The sequence below is a fragment of the Dama dama genome, unplaced genomic scaffold (assembly GCF_033118175.1).
Source record: "Dama dama isolate Ldn47 unplaced genomic scaffold, ASM3311817v1 ptg000125l, whole genome shotgun sequence".
Lineage (NCBI taxonomy): Eukaryota > Metazoa > Chordata > Mammalia > Artiodactyla > Cervidae > Dama > Dama dama.
The window spans coordinates 3,608,208-3,629,732 of NW_026870934.1; positions in this window are offsets into that span (position 1 = coordinate 3,608,208).

The following is a 21,525-nucleotide window of genomic DNA, read 5'->3' on the forward strand; positions in this document are numbered from 1 at the left end:
AGGAGCACAAAAAGGTCTGAAATATACGAGGACCATGAAAAGTTCTAAAAAATACGACTGGCATGACAAGGTGGGAAAAATACGAAGAGCATGAAAAGGTGTGAAAAGTACGAAGAGCATGAAAAGGTGTGAAAAATACAAGGAGCATGAAAAGGTGTGAAAAATACGATGAGAAAGAAAATGTGCGAAAAATACGAGAAGCATGAAAAGGTGTGAACAATATTAGGAGCATGAAAAGGTCTGAAAAATACGAGGAGCATGAAAAGGTGTGAAAAATGCGAGGAGCATGAAAAGGTGTGAAAAAAACAGGAGCATGAAAAGGTCTAAAAAATTTGAAGAGCATGAAATGGTGTGAAAATATGAAGATCATGAAACAGTGTGAAAAATATGAAGACCTTTTAAACGTGTCAAAAATATGAGGAGCATGAAAAGATGGGAAAAATATGAGGAGCATTAAAATATGTCAATAATATGAAGAGCATGAAAAGTTGTGAAATATATGAGGAGCATGAAATGGTGTGAAAAACACGAGGAGTACGAAAAGGTCTGCAAATACGAGGAGTATGAAAAGGTCTGAAAATATGAGGAGAATGAAAAGGTGTGAAAACTACGAAGTGCATGAAAATGTGTGAAAAATATGAAGAGCATAAAAAGGTGTGAAAAATTACCAAGAGAATGAAAATGTCTGAAAAATACAAAGAGCATGAAAATGTGTGAAAAATACGAAGAGCATGAAACGGTGTGAAAAATATGAGGAGCATGAAACGGTGTAAAAATGAAGCCCATGAAACGGTGTGAAAAATATGGAGCACATGAAGAGATGTGAAAAATATTTAGAGCATGAAAAGGTGTGAAAAATATGAAGAGGTTCAAAAGGTGTAAAAAATATGAGGAGCATGAAACGTTCTGAAAAATATGAGAAGCATGAAATGGTGTTGAAAAACATGAAGAGCTTCAAAAGGTGTCAAAAATATGAGGAGCAAGAAACGGTCTGAAAGATAGGAGGAGCATGAAACGGTGTTGAAAAACATGAAGAGCATGAAAAGGTGTGAAATATATGTAGAGCTTCAAAAGATGTCAAAAATATGAGAAGCATGAAACGGTCTGAAATATAGGAGTAGCATGAAATGGTGATGAAAAACATGAAGAGCCTGAAAAGGTGTGAAAAATATCAAGAGCTTCAAAATGTGTCAAAAATATAAGGGGCATGAAACGGTCTGAAAAATAGGAGGAGCATGAAAACGTCTGTAAAATAGGAGGAGCATGAAACTGTGTTGAAAAACATTTAGAGCTTCAAAATGTGTCAAAAATATGAGGAGCATGTAACGGTCTGAAAAATATGAGGAGCATGAAACGGTCTGAAAAATAAGAGGAGCATGAAACGATGTTGAGAACATGAAGAGCCTGAAAAGGTGTGAATAATATGAAAAGCTTCAAAAGTTGTCAAAAATATGAGGAGCATGAAACGGTCTCAAAAAAAAGAGGAGCATGAAATGGTCTGAAAATATAAGGAGCATGAAATTGTGTTGAAAAACATGCAGGGCCTAAAAGGTGTGAAAAATATGAAGAGCTCCAAACCTGTGAAATATATGAGGAGCATGAAACGGTCTGAAAAATAGGAGGAGCATGAAGTGGTGTTTAAAAACATGAAGAGCCTGAAAAGGTGTGAAATACATGAAGAGCTTCAAAAGCTGTCAAAAATAGGAGGAGCATGAAACGGTCTGAAAAATATGAAGGAGCATGTAACGGTGTTGAAAAACATGAAGAGCTTCAAAAGGTGTCAAAAAATGAGAAGCATGAAACGGTCTGAAAAATAGGAGGAGCATGAAACGATGTTGAAAAACATTAAGAGCTTCAAAAGGTGTCAAAAATATGAGGAGCATGAAAAGGTCTGAAAAATAGGAGGAGCATGAAACGGTCTGCAAAATAGGAGGAATATGAAAAGGTGTGAAAAATATGAAGAGCTTCAAAAGGTATCAAAAATATGAGGAGCATGAAACGGTCTGAAAAATAGGAGGAGCAGGAAACGGTGTGGAAAAACATAAAGTGCATGAAAAGGTGTGAAAAATACGAGGAGCATGAACAGGTGTGAAAAATATAAGGAGCATGAAAAGGTGTGAAAAATACGAGGAGCATGAAAATATGTGAAAAATAAAAGGAGCATGAAAAGCTGTGAAAAACACGAGGAGCATGAATAGGTGTGAAAAACATGAAAAGCATGAAACAGTGTGAAAAATACAGGAGCATGAAAAGGTACGAAAAATACGAGGAGCATGGAAAGGTGTGAAAAATTTGAGGAGCATGAAACGGTCTGAAAAATATGAAGAGCATGAAATGGTGTGAAAAACATGAGCAGCATGAAAAGTTGTGGAAAACACGAAGTGCATGTAAATGTGTGAAAAATTCGAAGAGCATGAAAAGGTTTGCAAAATACGAAGAGCATGTAAAGGTGTGAAATATACGAGGAGCATTAAAGGTGTGAAAAATACGAGGAGCATGAAAAGGTGTGAAAAATAGTAGGAGCATGAAAAGGTCTGAAAAATATGAGGACCATGAAAAGTTGTGAAAAATACGTAGAGCATTAAAAGGTGTGAGAAAAACAAGGAGCATGAAAAGCTCTGTAAAATACGAGGAGCATGAAAAGGTGTGAAAAATACGAGGAGCAAATAAAGGTCTGAAAAATATGAGGAGCATGAAACGGTCTAAAAAATGTGAGGAGCGTGAAACGGTGTGAAAATATAAAGAGCATGAAACGGTGTGAAAAACATGAAGACCTTAAAAACGTGTCAGAAATATGAGGACCATGAAAAGATGTGAAAAATATAAGGAGCATGAAACGGTATGAAATATAGGAGGAGCATGAAAATGTGTCAAAAATATGAAGAGCATGAAAAGTTGTTAAATATATGAGAAGCATGAAAAGGTGTGAAAAATACGAGGAGCACAAAAAGGTCTGAAAGTACGAGGACCATGAAAAGGTCTGAAAAATACGAGGAGCATGAAAAGGTCTATAAAATATGAGGAGCATGTAAAGGTCAGAAAAATACGAGGAGCATGAAAAGGTGTGAAAAATACGAGGAGCATGAAAAGGTGTGAAATATATGAGGAGCATGAAAAATTGTAAAAAACACGAAGAGCATGAAAATGTGTGAAAAACACGAAGAGCATGAAAATGTATAAAAATTCGAAGAGCATGAAAAGGTTTGAAAAACACGAAGAGCATGAAAAGGTGGGAACAATACAAGGAGCATGAAAAGGTCTGTAAAATACGAGGAGCATGAAAAGATGTGAAAAATCCGAGGAGCATGAAAAGGTCTGAAATATACGAGGACCATGAAAAGTTCTAAAAAATACGACTGGCATGACAAGGTGGGAAAAATACGAAGAGCATGAAAAGGTGTGAAAAGTACGAAGAGCATGAAAAGGTGTGAAAAATACAAGGAGCATGAAAAGGTGTGAAAAATACGATGAGAAAGAAAATGTGCGAAAAATACGAGAAGCATGAAAAGGTGTGAACAATATTAGGAGCATGAAAAGGTCTGAAAAATACGAGGAGCATGAAAAGGTGTGAAAAATGCGAGGAGCATGAAAAGGTGTGAAAAAAACAGGAGCATGAAAAGGTCTAAAAAATTTGAAGAGCATGAAACGGTGTGAAAATATGAAGATCATGAAACAGTGTGAAAAATATGAAGACCTTTTAAACGTGTCAAAAATATGAGGAGCATGAAAAGATGGGAAAAATATGAGGAGCATTAAAATATGTCAATAATATGAAGAGCATGAAAAGTTGTGAAATATATGAGGAGCATGAAATGGTGTGAAAAACACGAGGAGTACGAAAAGGTCTGCAAATACGAGGAGTATGAAAAGGTCTGAAAATATGAGGAGAATGAAAAGGTGTGAAAACTACGAAGTGCATGAAAATGTGTGAAAAATATGAAGAGCATGAAAAGGTTTGAAAAATACGAAGAGCATTTAAAGGTGTGAAAAACACGAGGAGAATTAAAGGTGTGAAAAATACGAGGAGCATGAAAAGGTGTGAAAAATACGATGAGAAAGAAAATGTGCTAAAAATACGAGGCGCATGAAAAGGTGGGAAAAATAGTAGGAGCATGAATAGGTCTGAAAAATACGAGGAACATGAAACGGTGTGAAAAATATGAAGACCTTTAAAAGGTGTCAAAAATATGAGGAGCATGAAAAGATGTGAAAAATATGAGGAGCATGAAATGGTATGAAAAATATGAGGAGCATGAAATAAGTAAAAAATATGAAGAGCATGAAAAGTTGTGAAAAATATGAAGAGCATGAAACGGTTTGTAAAATATGAAGAGCATGAAAAGATGTGAAAATATGAAGAGCATGAAATGGTTTGAAAAGTATGAAGAGCGTGAAAAGTTGTGAAAAATACAAAGAGCATGAAAAGGTTGGAAAAATATAAAGTGCATGAAAAGGTGTGAAAAATACGAGGAGCATGAAACGGTGTGAAAAATACGAGGAGCATGAAAAGTTCTGAAAAACACGAGGAGCATGAAAAGGTCTAAAAAATACGAGGAGCATGAAAAGGTCTGAAAAATATGAGGAGCATGAAAAGTTCTGAAAAACACGAGGAGCATGAAAGGTCTGAAAAATATGTGGAGCATGAAAAGGTGTGAGCAATATGAAGAGCATGAAACGGTGTTAAAAATATGAAGAGCATGAAACGTTGTGAAAAACACGAGCAGCATGAAAAAATGTGGAAAACACGAAGTGCATCAAAATGTGTGAAAAATTCGAAGAGCATGAAAATGTTTGAAAAATACGAAGAGCATGTAAAGGTGTGAAAAATACGAGGAGCATTAAAGGTGTGAAAAATACGAGGAGCATGAAAAGGTGTGAAAAATACGATGAGAAAGAAAATCTGCTAAAAACACAAGGAGCATGAAAAGGTGGGAAAACTAGTAGGAGCATGAAAAGGTCTGAAAAATACGAGGAACATGAAACGGTGTGAAAATATAAAGAGCATGAAACGGTGTGAAAAATATGAAGACCTTTAAAAGGTGTCAAAAATATGAGGAGCATGAAAAGATATGAAAAATATGAGGAGCATGAAATGGTATGAAAAATATGAGGAGCATGAAATATGTAAAAAATATGAAGAGCATGAAAAGTTGTGAAAAATATGAAGAGGATGAAAAGATGTGAAAAATATGAAGCGCATGAAGAGATGTGAAAAATATTTAGAGCATGAAAATATGTGAAAAATATGAAGAGCAAGAAACGGTTTGAAAAGTACGAAGAGCTTGAAAAGGTGTGAAAAATACGAAGAGCATGACTGGTGTGAAATCTACGAAGACCATGAAAAGGTCTGAAAAATTATGAAATGCATGAAAAGTTGTGAAAAATACAAAGAGAATGAAAGGTTTGAAAAATACGAAGTGCATGAAAAGGTGTGAAAAATACGAGGAGCATGCAATGGTGTGAAAAATGCGAAAGCATGAAATGCTGTGAAAAATACGAAGAGCATGAAAAGGTCTGAAAAACACAAGGAGCATGAAAGGGTGTGAAAAATACGAGGAGCATAAAAAGGTGTGAAAAATACGAGGAGCATGAAACGGTGTGAAAATATGAAGAGCATGAAACGGTGTTAAAAATATGAGGAGCATGAAACGGTGTGAAAAACATGAGCAGCATGAAAAAATGTGGAAAACACGAAGTGAATGAAAATGTGTGAAAAATTCGAAGAGCCTGAAGAAGTGTGAAAAATACGAAGAGCATGAAAAGTTGTGAAAAATACGAAGTGCTTGAAAAGGTGTGAAACATACGAAGAGCCTGAAATGGTGTGAAAAATGTGCAGAGCATGAAAGGTTGTGAAAACTACGAAGAGCTTGAAAAGGTCTGAAAAATATCAAGAGCTTGAAAAGTTCTGAAGTATATGAAGAGCATGAAAAGGTGTGAAAAATACCAGGAGCATGAAAAGCTGTGAAAAATACGAAGAGCAAGAAAAATTCTGAAAAATACGAAGAGCATGTAAAGGTCTGAAAACTATGAAGAGCATGAAAAGTTGTGAACAATATGAGGTTCATGAAATGGTGTGAAAAATATGAAGAGCATGAAACGGTGTGTAAAATATGAAGAGCATGAAAAGGTTTGAAAAATACCAGGAGCATGAAAAGCTGTGATTTACGAGGAGAATGAAAAGTTCTGAAAAATAGGAGGAGCATGAAAAGGTGTGAAAAATGCGAGGAGCATGAAAAGGTCTGAAAAATACCAGGAGCATAAAAAGTTGTGAATAATATGAGGAGTATGAAAAGGTGTACAATATGAGGAGCATGGGAAGTTGTGAAAAACACAAGGAGCGTGAAAAGGTCTGAAAAATACGAGGAGCATGCAAAGGTCTGAAAAATACGAGGAGCTTGCAAAGGTCTGAAAAATACGAGTAGCATGAAAAGGTCTAAAATATACGAGGAGCATGAAAAGGTGTGAATAATACGAGGAGCATGAAAAGGTCTAAAATATACAAGGAGCATGAAAAGGTGTGAATAATACAAAAAGCACGAAAAGTTGTGAAAAATACGAAGAGCATGAAAAGGTGTGAAAAATTACGAAGTGCAAGAAAAGTTGTGAAAAATTACGAGGAACATGAAAAGATGTGAAAAATACAAAGAGCATGAAAAGGTGAAAAATACAAAGAGCATGAAAAGGTGTGATAAATATGAAGAGCATTAAACGGTGTGAAAAATACGAAGTGCATGAAACGCTGTGAAAAATAGGAAGAGCTTGAAAAGTTCTGAAAAATATGAAGAGCATGAAAAGGTGTGAAAAATCCCAGGAGCATGAAAAGCTGTGAACAATACGAAGAGCATGAAAAATTCTGAAACATACGAAGAGCATGTAAAGGTTTGAAAACTATGAAGAGCATGAAAAGTTGTGAACAATATGAGGTTCATGAAATGGTGTGAAAAATATGAAGAGCATGAAACGGTGTGAAAAATACCAGGATAATGAAAAGCTGTGATTTACAAGGACAATGAAAAGTTCTGAAAAATAGGAGGAGCATGAAAAGGTCTGAAAAATACCAGAAGCATAAAAAGTTGTGAATAATATGAGGAGTATGAAAAGGTGTGAACAATATGAGGAGCATGAGAAGTTGTGAAAAACACGAGGAGCGTGAAAAGTTCTGAAAAATACGAGGAGCATGCAAAGGTCTGAAAAATACGAGGAGCTTGCAAACGTCTGAAAAATACGAGTAGCATGAAAAGGTCTAAAATATACGAGGAGCATGAAAAGGTGTGAATAATACGAGGAGCATGAAAAGGTCTAAAATATACAAGGAGCATGAAAAGGTGTGAATAATACAAAAAGCACGAAAAGTTGTGAAAAATACGAAGAGCATGAAAAGGTGTGAAAAATTACAAAGTGCATGAAAATTTGTGAAAAATTACGAAGACCATGAAAAGATGTGAAAAATAAAAAGAGCATGAAAAGGTGTGAAAAATACGAAGAGCATGAAAAGGTGTGAAAAATATGAAGAGCATTAAACGGTGTGAAAAATACGAAGTGCATGAAATGCTGTGAAAAATACGAAGCATCAGAATGTCTGAAAAATACGAAGAGCATGAAATAGTGTGAAAAATACGAAGAGCATGAAAAGTTCTGAAAAATACGAAGAACATGAAAAGATGGGACAAATACGAAGAGGATGAAAAGATGTAAAAAATATGAAGAGCATGACAGGGTGTGAAAAATACGAAGAGCATGAAAAGGGGTGAAAAATTTCGAAGAGCCTGAAAAGGTGTGAAAAATACGAAGAGCATGAAAATTTGTGAAAAATACGAAGTGCATGAAAAGGTGTGAAACATACGAAGAGCCTGAAACGGTGTGTAAAATATGAAGAGCATGAAAAGGTGTGAATAATATAAGGTTAATGAAATGGTGTGAAAAATATGAAGAGCATGAAACGGTGTGTAAAATATGAAGAGCAAGAAAAGGTGTGAAAAATACGCAGAATATGAAAAGGTCTGAAAAATAGGAGGAGCATGAATAGCTCTGAAAATACGAAGAGCATGAAGAGAATGAAAAGTTCTGAAAAATATGAAGAGCATGAAAAGTTGTGAAAAATATGAAGAGCATGAAAATATGTGAATATTATGACGAGCATGAAAAGGTGTGAACAATATGAGGAGCATGAGAAGTTGTGAAAAATACGAGGAGCATGAAAAGTTCTGAACAATATGAAGAGCATGAAAAGGTGTGAACTATATGAAGAGCATGAAAAGGTGTGAAAAATATGAGGAGCATGAAAAGGTCTGAAAAATAAGAGGAGCTTGAAAGGTCTGAAAAATTTGAGGAGCATGAAAAGATCTGAAAAATACGAGGAGGTTGAAAAATTCTGAAAAATATGAAGAGCATGAAAAGTTCTGAAAAATACCCAGAGCATGAAAAGGTCTGAAAAATACAAAGAGCATGAAAAGGCGTGAAAATCACGAAGAGCATGCAAAGGTGTGAAAAATACGAGGAGCATGAAAATGTGTGAAAAATACGAGGAGCATGAAAAGGTCTGAAAAAAAACGAGGAACATGAAATGGTGTAAAAAATACGAGAACCATGAAAATGTGTGAAAATCACGAAGAGCATGAAAAGGTGTGAAAAATACGAGGAGCATGTAAAGGTCTGAAAAATAGAAGTAGCATAGAAAGGTCTGAAAAATACGGGGAGCATGAAAAGGTCTGAAAAATACGAGGAGCATGAAACGGTGTGAAAAATACGAGGAGTATGAAAAGGTGTCAAAAATACGAAGAGCATGAACAGGTGTGAAATATTACAAAGAGCATGAAAAGGTGTGAAAAATATGAGGAGCATGAAATGGTCTGAAAAATATCAAGAATTTGAAAAGGTCTGAAATATACGAAGAGCATGAAAACGTGTGAACAGTATGAAGAGCATGAAGAGTACTGAAAAATACGAGTAGCATGAAGAGTTCTGAAAAATAAGAAGAGCATGAATAGGTCTGAAAAATAAGAGGAGCATGAAGATGTCTGAAAAATAGTAAGAGCATGGAAAGGTCTATAAAATACGAGGACCAGGCAAGGTCTGAAAAATACGAGGAGCATGAAAAGGTCTGAAAAATACGAGGAGCATGAAAAGGTGTGAAAAATATGAGGAGCATGAAAAAGTGTGAAAAATACGAGGAGCATGAAAAGGTGTGAAAAACACGAAGAGCATGAAAATGAATGAAAAATTCGAAGAGCATGAAAAGGTTTGAAAAATATGAGGAGCATGAAAAAGTGTGAAAAATACGAGGAGCATGAAAAGGTGTGGAAAATATGAAGAGCATGAAAAGTGTGAAAAATAGGAGCATGAAATGTGTGAAAAACACGAAGAGCAAGAAACGGTGTGAAAAACATGGAGAGCATGAAAAGGTGTGGAAAATATCAAGAGCATGAAAAGGCCTGAACAATATGAAGAGCATTAAAAGGAGTGAAAAACACGAAGAGCATGAAAAGGTGTGAAAAACAGGAAGAGCATGAAAAGGTGTGAAAAATACAAAGAGCATATAAAGGTGTGAAAAATACGAGGAGAATGAAAAAGTGTGAAAAATACGAGGAGCATGAAAAGGTGTGAAAAATACGAGAAGCATGAAAAGGTCTGATAAATACGAGGAGGATGAAAAGGTCTGAAAAATACGAGGAGCATGAAAAGGTCTGAAAAACACAAGGAGCATGAAAAGGTCTGAAAAATACGGGGAGCCTGAAAAGTTGTGAACAATATGAACAGCATGAAACGGTGTGAAAAATATGAAGAGCATGAAAAGGTGTGAAATATACGAAGAGCATGAAAAAGTGTCAAAAATACGAAGAGCATGAAACAGTGTGAAAAATATGAAGAGCATGAAATGGTGTGAAAAATATGAAGAGCATGAAAAGGTGTGAAAAATATGAAGAGCATGAAACGGTGTGAAAAATATGAAGAGCATGAAAAGGTGTGAATCATACGAAGTGCATGAAAAGGTGTGAAATATACGAAGAGCATTAAAATGTGTGAAAAATACAAAGAGCATGAAAAAGTGTGAAAAGTACAAACGCATCAAACGGTGTGAAAAATATGAAGACCATGAAACGTTGTGAAAAATCACGAAAAGCATGAAAAGTTGTGAAAAATTCAGAGAGCATTAAAAGATGTGAAAAATTACCAAGAACATGAAAAAGTCTGAAAAATACAAAGAGCTTTCTGAAAAATATGAAGAGCATGAAACGTGTGAAAAATATGAGGAGCATGAAACTATCTGAAAATATGAAGAGCATGAAACGGTGTGAAAAATACGAGGAGCATGGAAAGGTCTGAAAAATACAAGGGTCGTGAAAAGGTGTGAAAAATACGAGGAGCATGGAAATGTGTGAAAAATACGAGGAGCATGAAAAGGTCTGAAAAATACGAGGAGCCTGAAAAGGTTTCAAAACTATCAAGAGCATGAAAAGGTCTGAAAAATACGAAGAGCATGCAAACGTCTGAAAAATACGAAGAGCATGAAAAGGTGTGCAAAATATGAGGAGCATGAAAAGTTCTGAAAAATACGAGGAGCATGAAAATGTGTGAAAAATACAGGGAGCATGCAAAGGCCTGAAAAATACAAAGAGCGTGAAAAGGTGTGAAAAATATGAGGAGGATGAAAAGGTCTGGAAAATATGAGGAGCATGAAACAGTGTGAGAATATGAAGAGCATGAAACGGTATGAAAAATATGAAGAGCAGGAAAAAGGTGTGAAAAATATGAAGAGCATGAAACGGTGTGAAAAATATGAGGAGCAAGAAAAGGTGTCAAAAATATGAGGAGCATGTAAAGGTGTGAAAAATATGAAGAGCATGAAAAGTTCTGAAAAATACGAGGAGCAAGAAATGGTGTCAAAAATATGAGGAGCATGTAAAGGTGTGAAAAATTTGAAGAGCATGAAACTATGATAAATATGAGGAGCATGTAATGGTGTGAACATATGAAGAGCATGAAACAGTGTGAAATATATGAAGAGCATGAAAAGAAGTGAAAAATATGAAGATTATGAAACAGTGTGAAAAATATGAATAGCATGAAAAGGTGTGAAAAATATGAAGTGCATGAAACGGTGTGAAAAATGCGAAGAGCATGAAAAGTTCTGAAAAATATGGAGATCACGAAAAGTTCTGATAAATACGAAAAGCATGAAACGGTGTGAAAAATAAGAAGATCATGAAAACATCTGATAAATACAAAGAGCATGAAACGGTGTGAAAAATACAAAGAGCATGAAAAGATCTGAAAAATACGAAGAGAATGATAAAACCTGAAAAATACGAAGAGCATGAAAAGGTGTAAAAAATTTGAAAAGCATGACAAGGTGTGAACAATATGAAGAGCATGAAACGGTGTGTAAAATATGAAGAGCAAGAAAAGGTTTAAAAAATATGAAGAGCATGAAAAGTTGTGTAAAATATGAGGAGCAAGAAAAGGTTTAAAAAATACGAAGAGCATGAAAAGGTGTGAAAAATTTGAAAAGCATGACAAGGTGTGAAAAATATGAAGAGCATGAAACGGTGTGAAAAATAAGAAGAGCAAGAAAAGGTTTAAAAAATAAGAAGAGCATGAGAAGTTGTGTAAAATATGAAGAGCATGTAAACGTGTGAATAATATGTGGAGTATGAAAAGGTCTGAAAAATATGAAGAGCATGAAAAGGTGTGAAAAATCTGAGGAGCATGAAACGGTGTGACAACATGAAGCTCATGAAAAGATGTGAAATATATGAGGAGCATGAAATGGTGTGAAAAATAAGAAGAGCATGAAAAGCTGTAAAAAATATGAAGAGCATGAAAAGGTCTGAAAAATATGAAGAGCATGAAAAGGTCTGAAAAATATCAAGAGATTGAAAAGGTCTGAAAAATATGAAAGGCATGAAAAGTTGTGAAAAATTGAAGAGCATGAAAAGGTCTGAAAAATATCAAGAACATGAAAACTTCTGAAAAATATCAAGAGCATGAAAAGGTGTGAAAAATACGAAGAGCATGAAAAGTTCTGAAAAATACGAAGAGCATGAAAAGGTCTGAAAAATACGAAGAGCATGAAGAGCATGAATATTTCTGAAAAATATGAAGAGCTGAAAAGGTGTGAAAAATATAATGAGCATGAAAAGTTGTGAATAATATGAGGAGTATGAAAGGTGTGAACAATATGAGGAGAATGAGAAGTTGTGAAAAATACGAGGAGCGTGAAAAGTTCAGAAAAATATGAGGAACATGCAAAGGTCTGAAAAATACGAGGAGCATGAAAAGGTCTGAAAAATACAAAGAGCATGAAAAGGTCTGAAAAATACATTGAGCATGAAACGGTGTGAAAAATGAGAAGAGGATGAAAATGTGTGAAAAATATGAAAAGCATGAAAAAGTGTGAAAAATTTCGAAGAGCCTGAAGAGGTGTGAAAAATACGAAGAGCATGAAAAGTTGTGAAAAACACGAAGTGCATGAAAAGGTGTGAAACATACGAAGAGCCTGAAACGGTGTGAAAAATGTGCAGAGCATGAAAGGTTATGAAAACTACGAAGAGCTTGAAAAAGTCTGAAAAATATCAAGAGCTTGAAAAGTTCTGAAGTATATGAAGAACATGAAAAGGTGTGAAAAATACCAGGAGCATGAAAAGGTGTGAAAAATACGAAGAGCATGTAAAGGTCTGAAAACTATGAAGAGCATGAAAAGTTGTGAACAATATGAGGTTCATGAAATGGTGTGAAAAATATGAAGAGCATGAAACGGTGTGTAAAGTATGAAAAGCATGAAAAGGTGTGAAAAATACCAGGAGCATGAAAAGCTGTGATTTACGAGGAGAATGAAAAGTTCTGAAAAATAGGAGGAGCATGAAAAGGTGTGAAAAATGCGAGGAGCATGAAAAGGTCTGAAAAATACCAGGAGCATAAAAAGTTGTGAATAATATGAGGAGTATGAAAAGGTGTGAACAATATGAGGAGCATGGGAAGTTGTGAAAAACACAAGGAGCGTGAAAAGTTCTGAAAAATACGAGGAGCATGCAAAGGTCTAAAAAATACGAGGAGCTTGCAAAGGTCTGAAAAATACGAGTAGCATGAAAAGGTCTAAAATATACGAGGAGCATGAAAAGGTGTGAATAATAAGAGGAGCATGAAAGGGTCTAAAACATACAAGGAGCATGAAAAGGTGTGAATAATACAAAAAGCATGAAAAGGTGTGAAATATACAAAGAGCATGAAAAGGTGTGAAAAATTATGAAGTGCATGAAAAGTTGTGAAAAATTACGAAGACCATGAAAAGATGTGAAAAATACAAAGAGCATGAAAAGCTGTGAAAAATACGAAGAGCATGAAAAGGTGTGAAAAATATGAAGAGCATTAAACGGTGTGAAAAATACAAAGTGCATGAAACGCTGTGAAAAATAGGAAGAGCTTGAAAAGTTCTGAAAAATATGAAGAGCATGAAAAGGTGTGAAAAATACCAGGAGCATGAAAAGCTGTGAACAATACGAAGAGCATGAAAAATTCTGAAACATACGAAGAGCATGCAAAGGTTTGAAAACTATGAAGAGCATGAAAAGTTGTGAACAATATGAGGTTCATGAAATGGTGTGAAAAATATGAAGAGCATGAAACGGTGTGTAAATATGAAGAGCATGAAAAGGTGTGAAAAATACCAGGAGCATAAAAAGCTGTGATTTACGAGCAGAATGAAAAGTTCTGAAAAATAGGAGGAGCATGAAAAGGTCTGAAAAATACCAGGAGCATAAAAAGGTGTGAATAATATGAGGAGTATGAAAAGGTGTGAACAATGTGAGGAGCATGAGAAGCTGTGAAAAACACGAGGAGCGTGAAAAGTTCTGAAAAATACGAGGAGCATGCAAAGGTCTGAAAAATACGAGGAGCTTGCAAAAGTCTGAAAAATACGAGTAGCATGAAAAGGTGTGAAATATACGAAGAGCATGAAAAGGTGTGAAAAATTACGAAGTGCAGGAAAAGTTGTAAAAAATTACGAAGACCATGAAAAGATGTGAAAAATACAAAGAGCATGAAAAGCTGTGAAAAATACGAAGAGCATGAAAAGGTGTGAAAAATATGAACGGCATTAAACGGTGTGAAAAATACGAGGAGCATGAAAAGGTCTGAAAAATAGAAGGAGCATAAAAAGGTGTGAAAAATGCGAGGAGTATGAAAAGGTGTCAAAAACACGAAGAGCATGAACAGGTGTGAAATATTACAAAGAGCATGAAAAGGTGTGAAAAAAATGAGGAGCATGAAATGGTCTGAAAAATACGAAGAGCATGAAAAGGTCTGAAAAATATCAAGAACTTGAAAAGGTCTGAAATATACGAAGAGCATGAAAATGTGTGAACAGTATGAAGAGCATGAAAATTTCTGAAAAATACGAGTAGCATGAAGAGTTCTGAAAAATACGAAGAGCATGAATAGGTCTGAAATATCAGAGGAGCATGAAGAGGTCTGAAAAATACTAAGAGCATGAGGAGGTCTAAAAAATACGAGGAGCATGAAAAGATCTGAAAAATAAGAAGAGCATGAAAAGGTCAGAAAAATACGAGGAGCATGAAACAGTCTGAAAACTATGAAGAGCATGAAAAGGTCCGAAAAATTTTAAGAGCATGAAAAGATCTGAAAAATATGAAGTGATTGAAAAAGTGTGAAAAATATGAAGAGCATGAAATGCTGTGAAAAATATGAAGAGCATGAAAAGGTGTGAAAATTATGAGGAGCATGAAACGGTGTGAACAATACGAGGAGCATGAAATGGTGTGAACAATACGAGGAGCAGGAAAAGTTGTGAACAATACGAAGAGCATGAAAAGGTCTGAAAAATATAAGGAGCATGAAAAGGTCTGAAAAATAAGAAGAGCATGGAAAGGTGTGTTAAATATGAGGAGCATAAAAAGGTGTGAAAAATATTAACAGCATGAAAAGGTGTGAAAAATATGAAGAGCATGATAAGGTGTGAAACATATGAAGAGCATGAAAAGGTCTGAAAAATATGAAGAGCGTGAAGAGCGACGTCAGGACTTGTGCCTAGATGCGAGCGACACCTCGGGACTCTCCTCGAGGCTTGGCAGGGCAATTGGGATGTCTCTCCAGCTGAGGAGGGAGACCAGGGGTCCCGTTCCACTTGCCACAGGAATCCTGGGACTACTATCCATATTAAAGAGGTGTCAGGCATCGTCTCCTTTTGAAGCACTGACGTCCGCGTACCTCTGGAGTTTTCAAAGGATGTGAGGCCTCCAGTCGCGATGATGCGGAGAACTAGGTCTTTCTCTGTGGTCTCCACTGGGGATTCAGACATCCCTTCGTCTTGGGAGATGCAAGACGAGCCTGCATTCAATTCACTGCAGGGATATCCGGCCTTACTTCGAGTCAGAGCATCTCGGTGTCCATTCCACTTGAGGCCACAAACTCAGGGTCCCTCTCACATACATGTAGCTGAGAGAAGCCTCCTCTTGAGGTGCTTGTGGAAAGTTCGTATTCCTCTTGAGTTGAAGCCAGGGACTAAGCTCTCATCTCGAGTTGATTTGGGGTCCACGGAGCCCTTTCGTGTTGCTACAGTGACCTCAGGATCCCTCTAGACTTGAGACAGTGATCTTGGGTTTTCTCTGGAGTGCCATCAAGGAAATCATGGCTCCTTTCACGTTTGATGTGGAACACGGAATTGCTCTGCACGCAGTGCAGGGAAATCGGGCCTCATCTCGCGGCGAGGGGTAAGTCTCATGGTTTTTCTCGAGTTGCGGCCGGAACCTGGGGTATATTTTCGAGTTACGACGGGGAGGGCCCTTCTAGACACCTGTTTGTTCAGGGATGTCAGGACTCCTGTCTAGGTGCGAGGGACACCTCGGGATTTTCCTCAAGTCTTGGCATGGCAATTGGGAGGCGTCTCCACGTGTGGCGGCAGACCAAAGGGTCCCTTTCAACGTGCCACAGGAATCCTGGGACTCCTATCCATTTTCCAGAGGAGTCAGGCATCGTCTCCTTTGGAAGCATTGATCTCCGCGGACCTCTCGAGTTTTCAAAGCATGTGAGGCCTCTGGTCGCGATGAGGCGGAGAACTAGTTCTTTCTCTGTGGTCTCAACAGGGGATTCAGAGATCCCTTCGTCTTGGGAGATGCAAGACGAGCCTGCATTCAATTCACTGTAGGGATATCCGGCCTTACTTCGAGTCAGAGCATCTCAGTGTCCATTCCACTTGAGGCCACAAATTCAGGGTCCCTCTCCCATACCTGTAGCTGAGAGAAGCCTGCTCTTGAGGTGCTTGTGGAAAGTTGGTATTCCTCTAGAGTCGAAGCCAGGGACTAAGCTCTCATCTCGAGTTGATTTGGGGTCCACGGAGCCCTTTCTTGTTGCTACAGTGACCTCAGGATCCCTCTAGACTTGAGACAGTGATCTTGGGTTTTCTCTGGAGTGCCATCAAGGAAATCAAGGCTGCTTTCACGTTTGATGTGGAACACGGAATTGCTCTGCACGCAGTGCAGGGGAATCGGGCCTCATCTCGCGGCGAGGGGGAAGTCTCATGGTTTTTCTTGAGTTCCGGCCGGAACCTGGGGTATATTCTCGAGTTACGACGGGGAGGGCCCTTCCAGACACGTGTTAGTTCAGCGACGTCAGGACTCCTGCCTAGGTGCGAGGGACACCTCGGGATTCTCCTCGAGTCTTGGCATGGCAATTGGGACGCGTCTCCATGTGAGGCGGGAGACCCAGGGTCCCTTTTCACGTGCCACAGGGATCCTGGGACTCCTATCCATTTTCAAGAGGAGTCAGGCATCGTCTCCTTTGGAAGCATTGATCTCCGCGGACCTCTCGAGTTTTCAAAGGATGTGAGGCCTCCTGTCTCGATGAGGCGGAGAACTAGGTCTTTCTCTGTGGTCTCCACAGGGGATTCAGACATCCCTTCGTCTTGGGAGATGGAAGAGGAGCCTGCATTCAATTCACTGCAGGGATATCCGGCGTTATTTCGAGTCAGAGCATCTCGGTGACCATTCCACTTGAGGCCACAAACTCAGGGTCCCTCTCACATACCTGTAGCTGAGAGAAGCCTCCTCTTGAGGTGCTTGTGGAAAGTTGGTATTCCTCTTGAGTCGAAGCCAGGGACTAAGCTATCATCTCGAGTTGATTTGGGGTCCACGGAGCCCTTTCGTGTTGCTCCAGTGACCTCAGGATCCCTCTAGACTTGAGACAGTGATCTTGGGTTTTCTCTGGAGTGCAATCAAGGAAATCAAGGCTCCTTTCACATTTGATGTGGAACACGGAATTGCTCTGCAGGCAGTGCAGGGGAATCGGGCCTCATCTCGCGGCGAGGGGGAAGTCTCTTGGTTTTTATCGAGTTGCGGCCGGAACCTGGGGTATATTCTCGAGTTAAGACGGGGAGGGGCCTTCCAGACACGTGTTTGTTCAGCGACGTCAGGACTCCTGCCTAGGTGCGAGGGACACCTCGGGATTCTCCTCGAGTCTTGGCATGGCAATTGGGACGTGTCTCCAAGTGAGGCGGGAGACCCAGGTTCCTTTCCACTTGCCACAGGGATCGTGGGACTTCTACCCATTTGCAAGAGGAGTCAGGCATCGTCTCCTTTGGAAGCATTGATCTGCGCGGACCTCTCGAGTTTTCAAAGGATGTGAGGCCTCCGTTCGCGTTGAGGCGGAGGACTAGGTCTTTCTCTGTGGTCTCAACAGGGGATTCAGAGATCCCTTCATCTTGGGAGATGCAAGACGAGCCTGCATTCAATTCACTTCAGGGATATCCGGCCTTACTTCAAGTCAGAGCATCTCGGTGTCCATTCCACTTGAGGCCACAAACTCAGGGTCCCTCTCACATACCTGTAGCTGAGAAAAGCCTCCTCTTGAGGTGCTTGTGGAAAGTTGGTATTCCTCTTGAGTCGAAGCCAGGGACTAAGCTCTCATCTCGAGTTTATTTGGGGTCCACGGAGCCCTTTTGTGTTGCTCCAGTGACCTCAGGATCCCTCTAGACTTGAGACAGTGATCTTGGGTTTTCTCTGGAGTGCCATCAAGGAAATCAAGGCTCCTTTCACGTTTGATGTGGAAAACGGAATTGCTCTGCACGCAGTGCATGGGAATCAGGCCTCATCTCGCGGCGAGGGGGAAGTCTCATGGTTTTTCTCGAGTTGCGGCCGGAACCTGGGGTATATTCTCGAGTTACGACGGGGAGGGCCCTTCCAGACACGTGTTTGTTCAGCGACATCAGGACTCTTGCCAAGGTGTGAGGGACACCTCCTGATTCTCCTCGAGTCTTGGCATGGCAATGGGGACGCTTCTCGATGTGAGGCGGGAGACCCAGGGTCCCTTTCCACGTGCCACAGGGATCCTGGGACTCCTATCAATTTTCAAGAGGAGTCAGGCATCGTCTCCTTTGGAAGCATTGATCTCCGCAGACCTCTCGAGTTTTCAAAGGATGTGAGGCCTCCTGTCGTGTTGAGGCGGAGGACTAGGTCTTTTTCTGTGGTCTCCACAGGGGATTCAGACATCTCTTCGTCTTGGGAGATGCAAGGGGAGCCTGCATTCAATTCACTGCCGGGATATCCGGCCTTACTTCCAGTCAGAGCATCTCGGTGTCCATTCCACTTGAGGCCACAAACTCAGGGACCCTCTCACATACCTGTAGCTGAGAGAAGCCTCCTCTTGAGGTGCTTGTGGAAAGTTGGTATTCCTCTTGAATCGAAGTCAGGAACTAAGCTCTCATCTCGAGTTGATTTGGGGTCCACGGAGCCCTTTCGTGTTGCTCCAATGACCTCAGGATCCCTCTAAACTTGAGACAGTGATCTTGGGTTTTCTCTGGAGTGCCATCAAGGAAATCAAGGCTCCTTTCACGTTTGATGTGGAACACGGAATTGCTCTGCACGCAGTGCAGGTTAATCGGGCCTCATCTCGCTGCGAGGGGGAAGTCTCATGGTTTTTCTCGAGTTGCGGCCGGAACCTGGGGTATATTCTCGAGTTACGACGGGGAGGGCCCTTCCAGACACGTGTTTGTTCAGCGACGTCAGGACTCCTGCCTAGGTGCGAGGGACACCTCGGGATTCTCCTCGAGTCTTGTCATGGCAATTGGGCCGCGTCTCCACGTGAGGCGGAGATCCAGGGTCCCTTTCCACGTGCCACAGGGATCCTGGGACTCCTATCAATTTTCAAGAGGAGTTAGGCATCGTCTCCTTTGGAAGCATTGATCTCCGCGGACCTCTCGAGTTTTCAAAGGATGTGAGGCCTCCGTTCGCGTTGAGGCGGAGGACTAGGTCTTTCTCTGTGGTCTCCTCAGGGGATTCAGACAACCCTTCATCTTGGGAGATGCAAGACAAGCCTGCATTCAATACACTGGAGGGATATCCGGCCTTACTTCGAGTCAGAGCATCTCGGTGTCCATTCCACTTGAGGCCACAAACTCAGGGTCCCTCTCACATACCTGTAGCTGAGAGAAGCCTCCTCTTGAGGTGTTTGTGGAAAGTTGGTATTCCCCTTGAGTTGAAGCCAGGGACTCAGCTCTCATCTCGAGTTGATTTGGGGTCCACGGAGCCCTTTCATGTTGCTCCAGTGACCTCAGGATCCCTCTAGACTTGAGACAGTGATCTTGGGTTTTCTCTGGAGTGCCATCAAGGAAATCAAGGCTCCTTTCACGTTTGATGTGGAACACGGAATTGCTCTGCACGCAGTGCAGGGGAATCGGGCCTCATCTCGCGGCGAGGGGGAAGTCTCATGGTTTTTCTCGAGTTGCGGCCGGAACCTGGGGTATATTCTCGAGTTACGACGGGGAGGGCCCTTCCAGACACGTGTTTGTTTAGCTACTTCAGGACTCCTGCCTAGGTGCCAGGGACACCTCGGGATTCTCCTCGAGTCTTGGCATGGCAATTGGGACGCGTCTCCACGTGAGGCGGGAGACCCAGTGTCCCTTTCCACGTGCCACAGGGATCCTGGGACTCCTATCCATTTTCAAGAGGAGTCAGGCATCGTCTCCTTTGGAAGCATTGATCTCCGCGGACCTCTCGAGTTTTCAAAGGATGTGAGGCCTCCGTTCGCGTTGAGGCGGAGGACTAGGTCTTTCTCTGTGGTGTCCACAGGGGATTCAGACAACCCTTCGTCTTGGGAGATGCAAGACGAGCCTGCCTTCAATACACTGCAGGGATATCCGGCCTTACTTCGAGTCAGAGCATCTCGGTGTCCATTCCACTTCAGGCCACAAACTCAGGGTCCCTCTCACATATCTGTAGCTGAGAGAAGCCTCCTCTTGAGGTGCTTGTGGAAAGTTGGTATTCCTCTTGAGTCGAAGCCAGGGACTAAGCTCTCATCTCGAGTTGATTTGGGTTCCACGGAGCCCTTTCGTGTTGCTCCAGTGACCTCAGGATCCCTCTAGACTTGAGACAGTAATCTTGGGTTTTCTCTGGAGTGCCATCAAGGAAATCAAGGCTCCTTTCACGTTTGATGTGGAACACGGAATTGCTCTGCACGCAGTGCAGGGGAATCGGGCCTCATCTCGTGGCGAGGGGGGAGTCTCATGGTTTTTCTCGAATTGCGACCGGAACCTGGGGTATATTCTCGAGTTACGACGGGGAGGGCCCTTCCATACACTTGTTTGTTCAGCGACGTAAGGACTCCAGCCTAGGTGCGAGGGACAACTCGGGATTCTCCTCGAGTCTTCGCATGGCAATTGGGACGCGTCTCCACGTGAGGCGGGAGACCCAGGGTCCCTTTCCACGTACCACAGGGATCCTGGGACTCCTATCCATTTTCAAGAGGAGTCAGGCATCGTCTCCTTTGGAAGCATTGATCTCCACAGACCTCTCGAGTTTTCAAAGGATGTGAGGCCTCCTGTCGTGTTGAGGCGGAGGACTAGGTCTTTTTCTGTGGTCTCCACAGGGGATTCAGACATCTCTTCGTCTTGGGAGATGCAAGGGGAGCCTGCATTCAATTCACTGCCGGGATATCCGGCCTTACTTCCAGTCAGAGCATCTCGGTGTCCATTCGACTTGAGGCCACAAACTCAGGGACCCTCTCACATACCTCTAGCTGAGAGAAGCCTCCTCTTGAGGTGCTTGTGGAAAGTTGGTATTCCTCTTGAATCGAAGCCAGGAACTAAGCTCTCATCTCGAGTTGATTTGGGGTCCACGGAGCCCTTTCGTGTTGCTCCAATGACCTCAGGATCCCTCTAAACTTGAGACAGTGATCTTGGGTTTTCTCTGGAGTGCCATCAAGGAAATCAAGGCTCCTTTCACGTTTGATGTGGAACACGGAATTGCTCTGCACGCAGTGCAGGTTAATCGGGCCTCATCTCGCGGCGAGGGGGAAGTCTCATGGTTTTTCTCGAGTTGCGGCTGGAACCTGGGGTATATTCTCGAGTTACGACGGGGAGGGCCCTTCCAGACACGTGTTTGTTCAGCGACGTCAGGACTCCTGCCTAGGTGCGAGGGACACCTCGGGATTCTCCTCGAGTCTTGTCATGGCAATTGGGCCGCGTCTCCACGTGAGGCGGGAGACCCAGGGTCCCTTTCCACGTGCCACAGGGATCCTGGG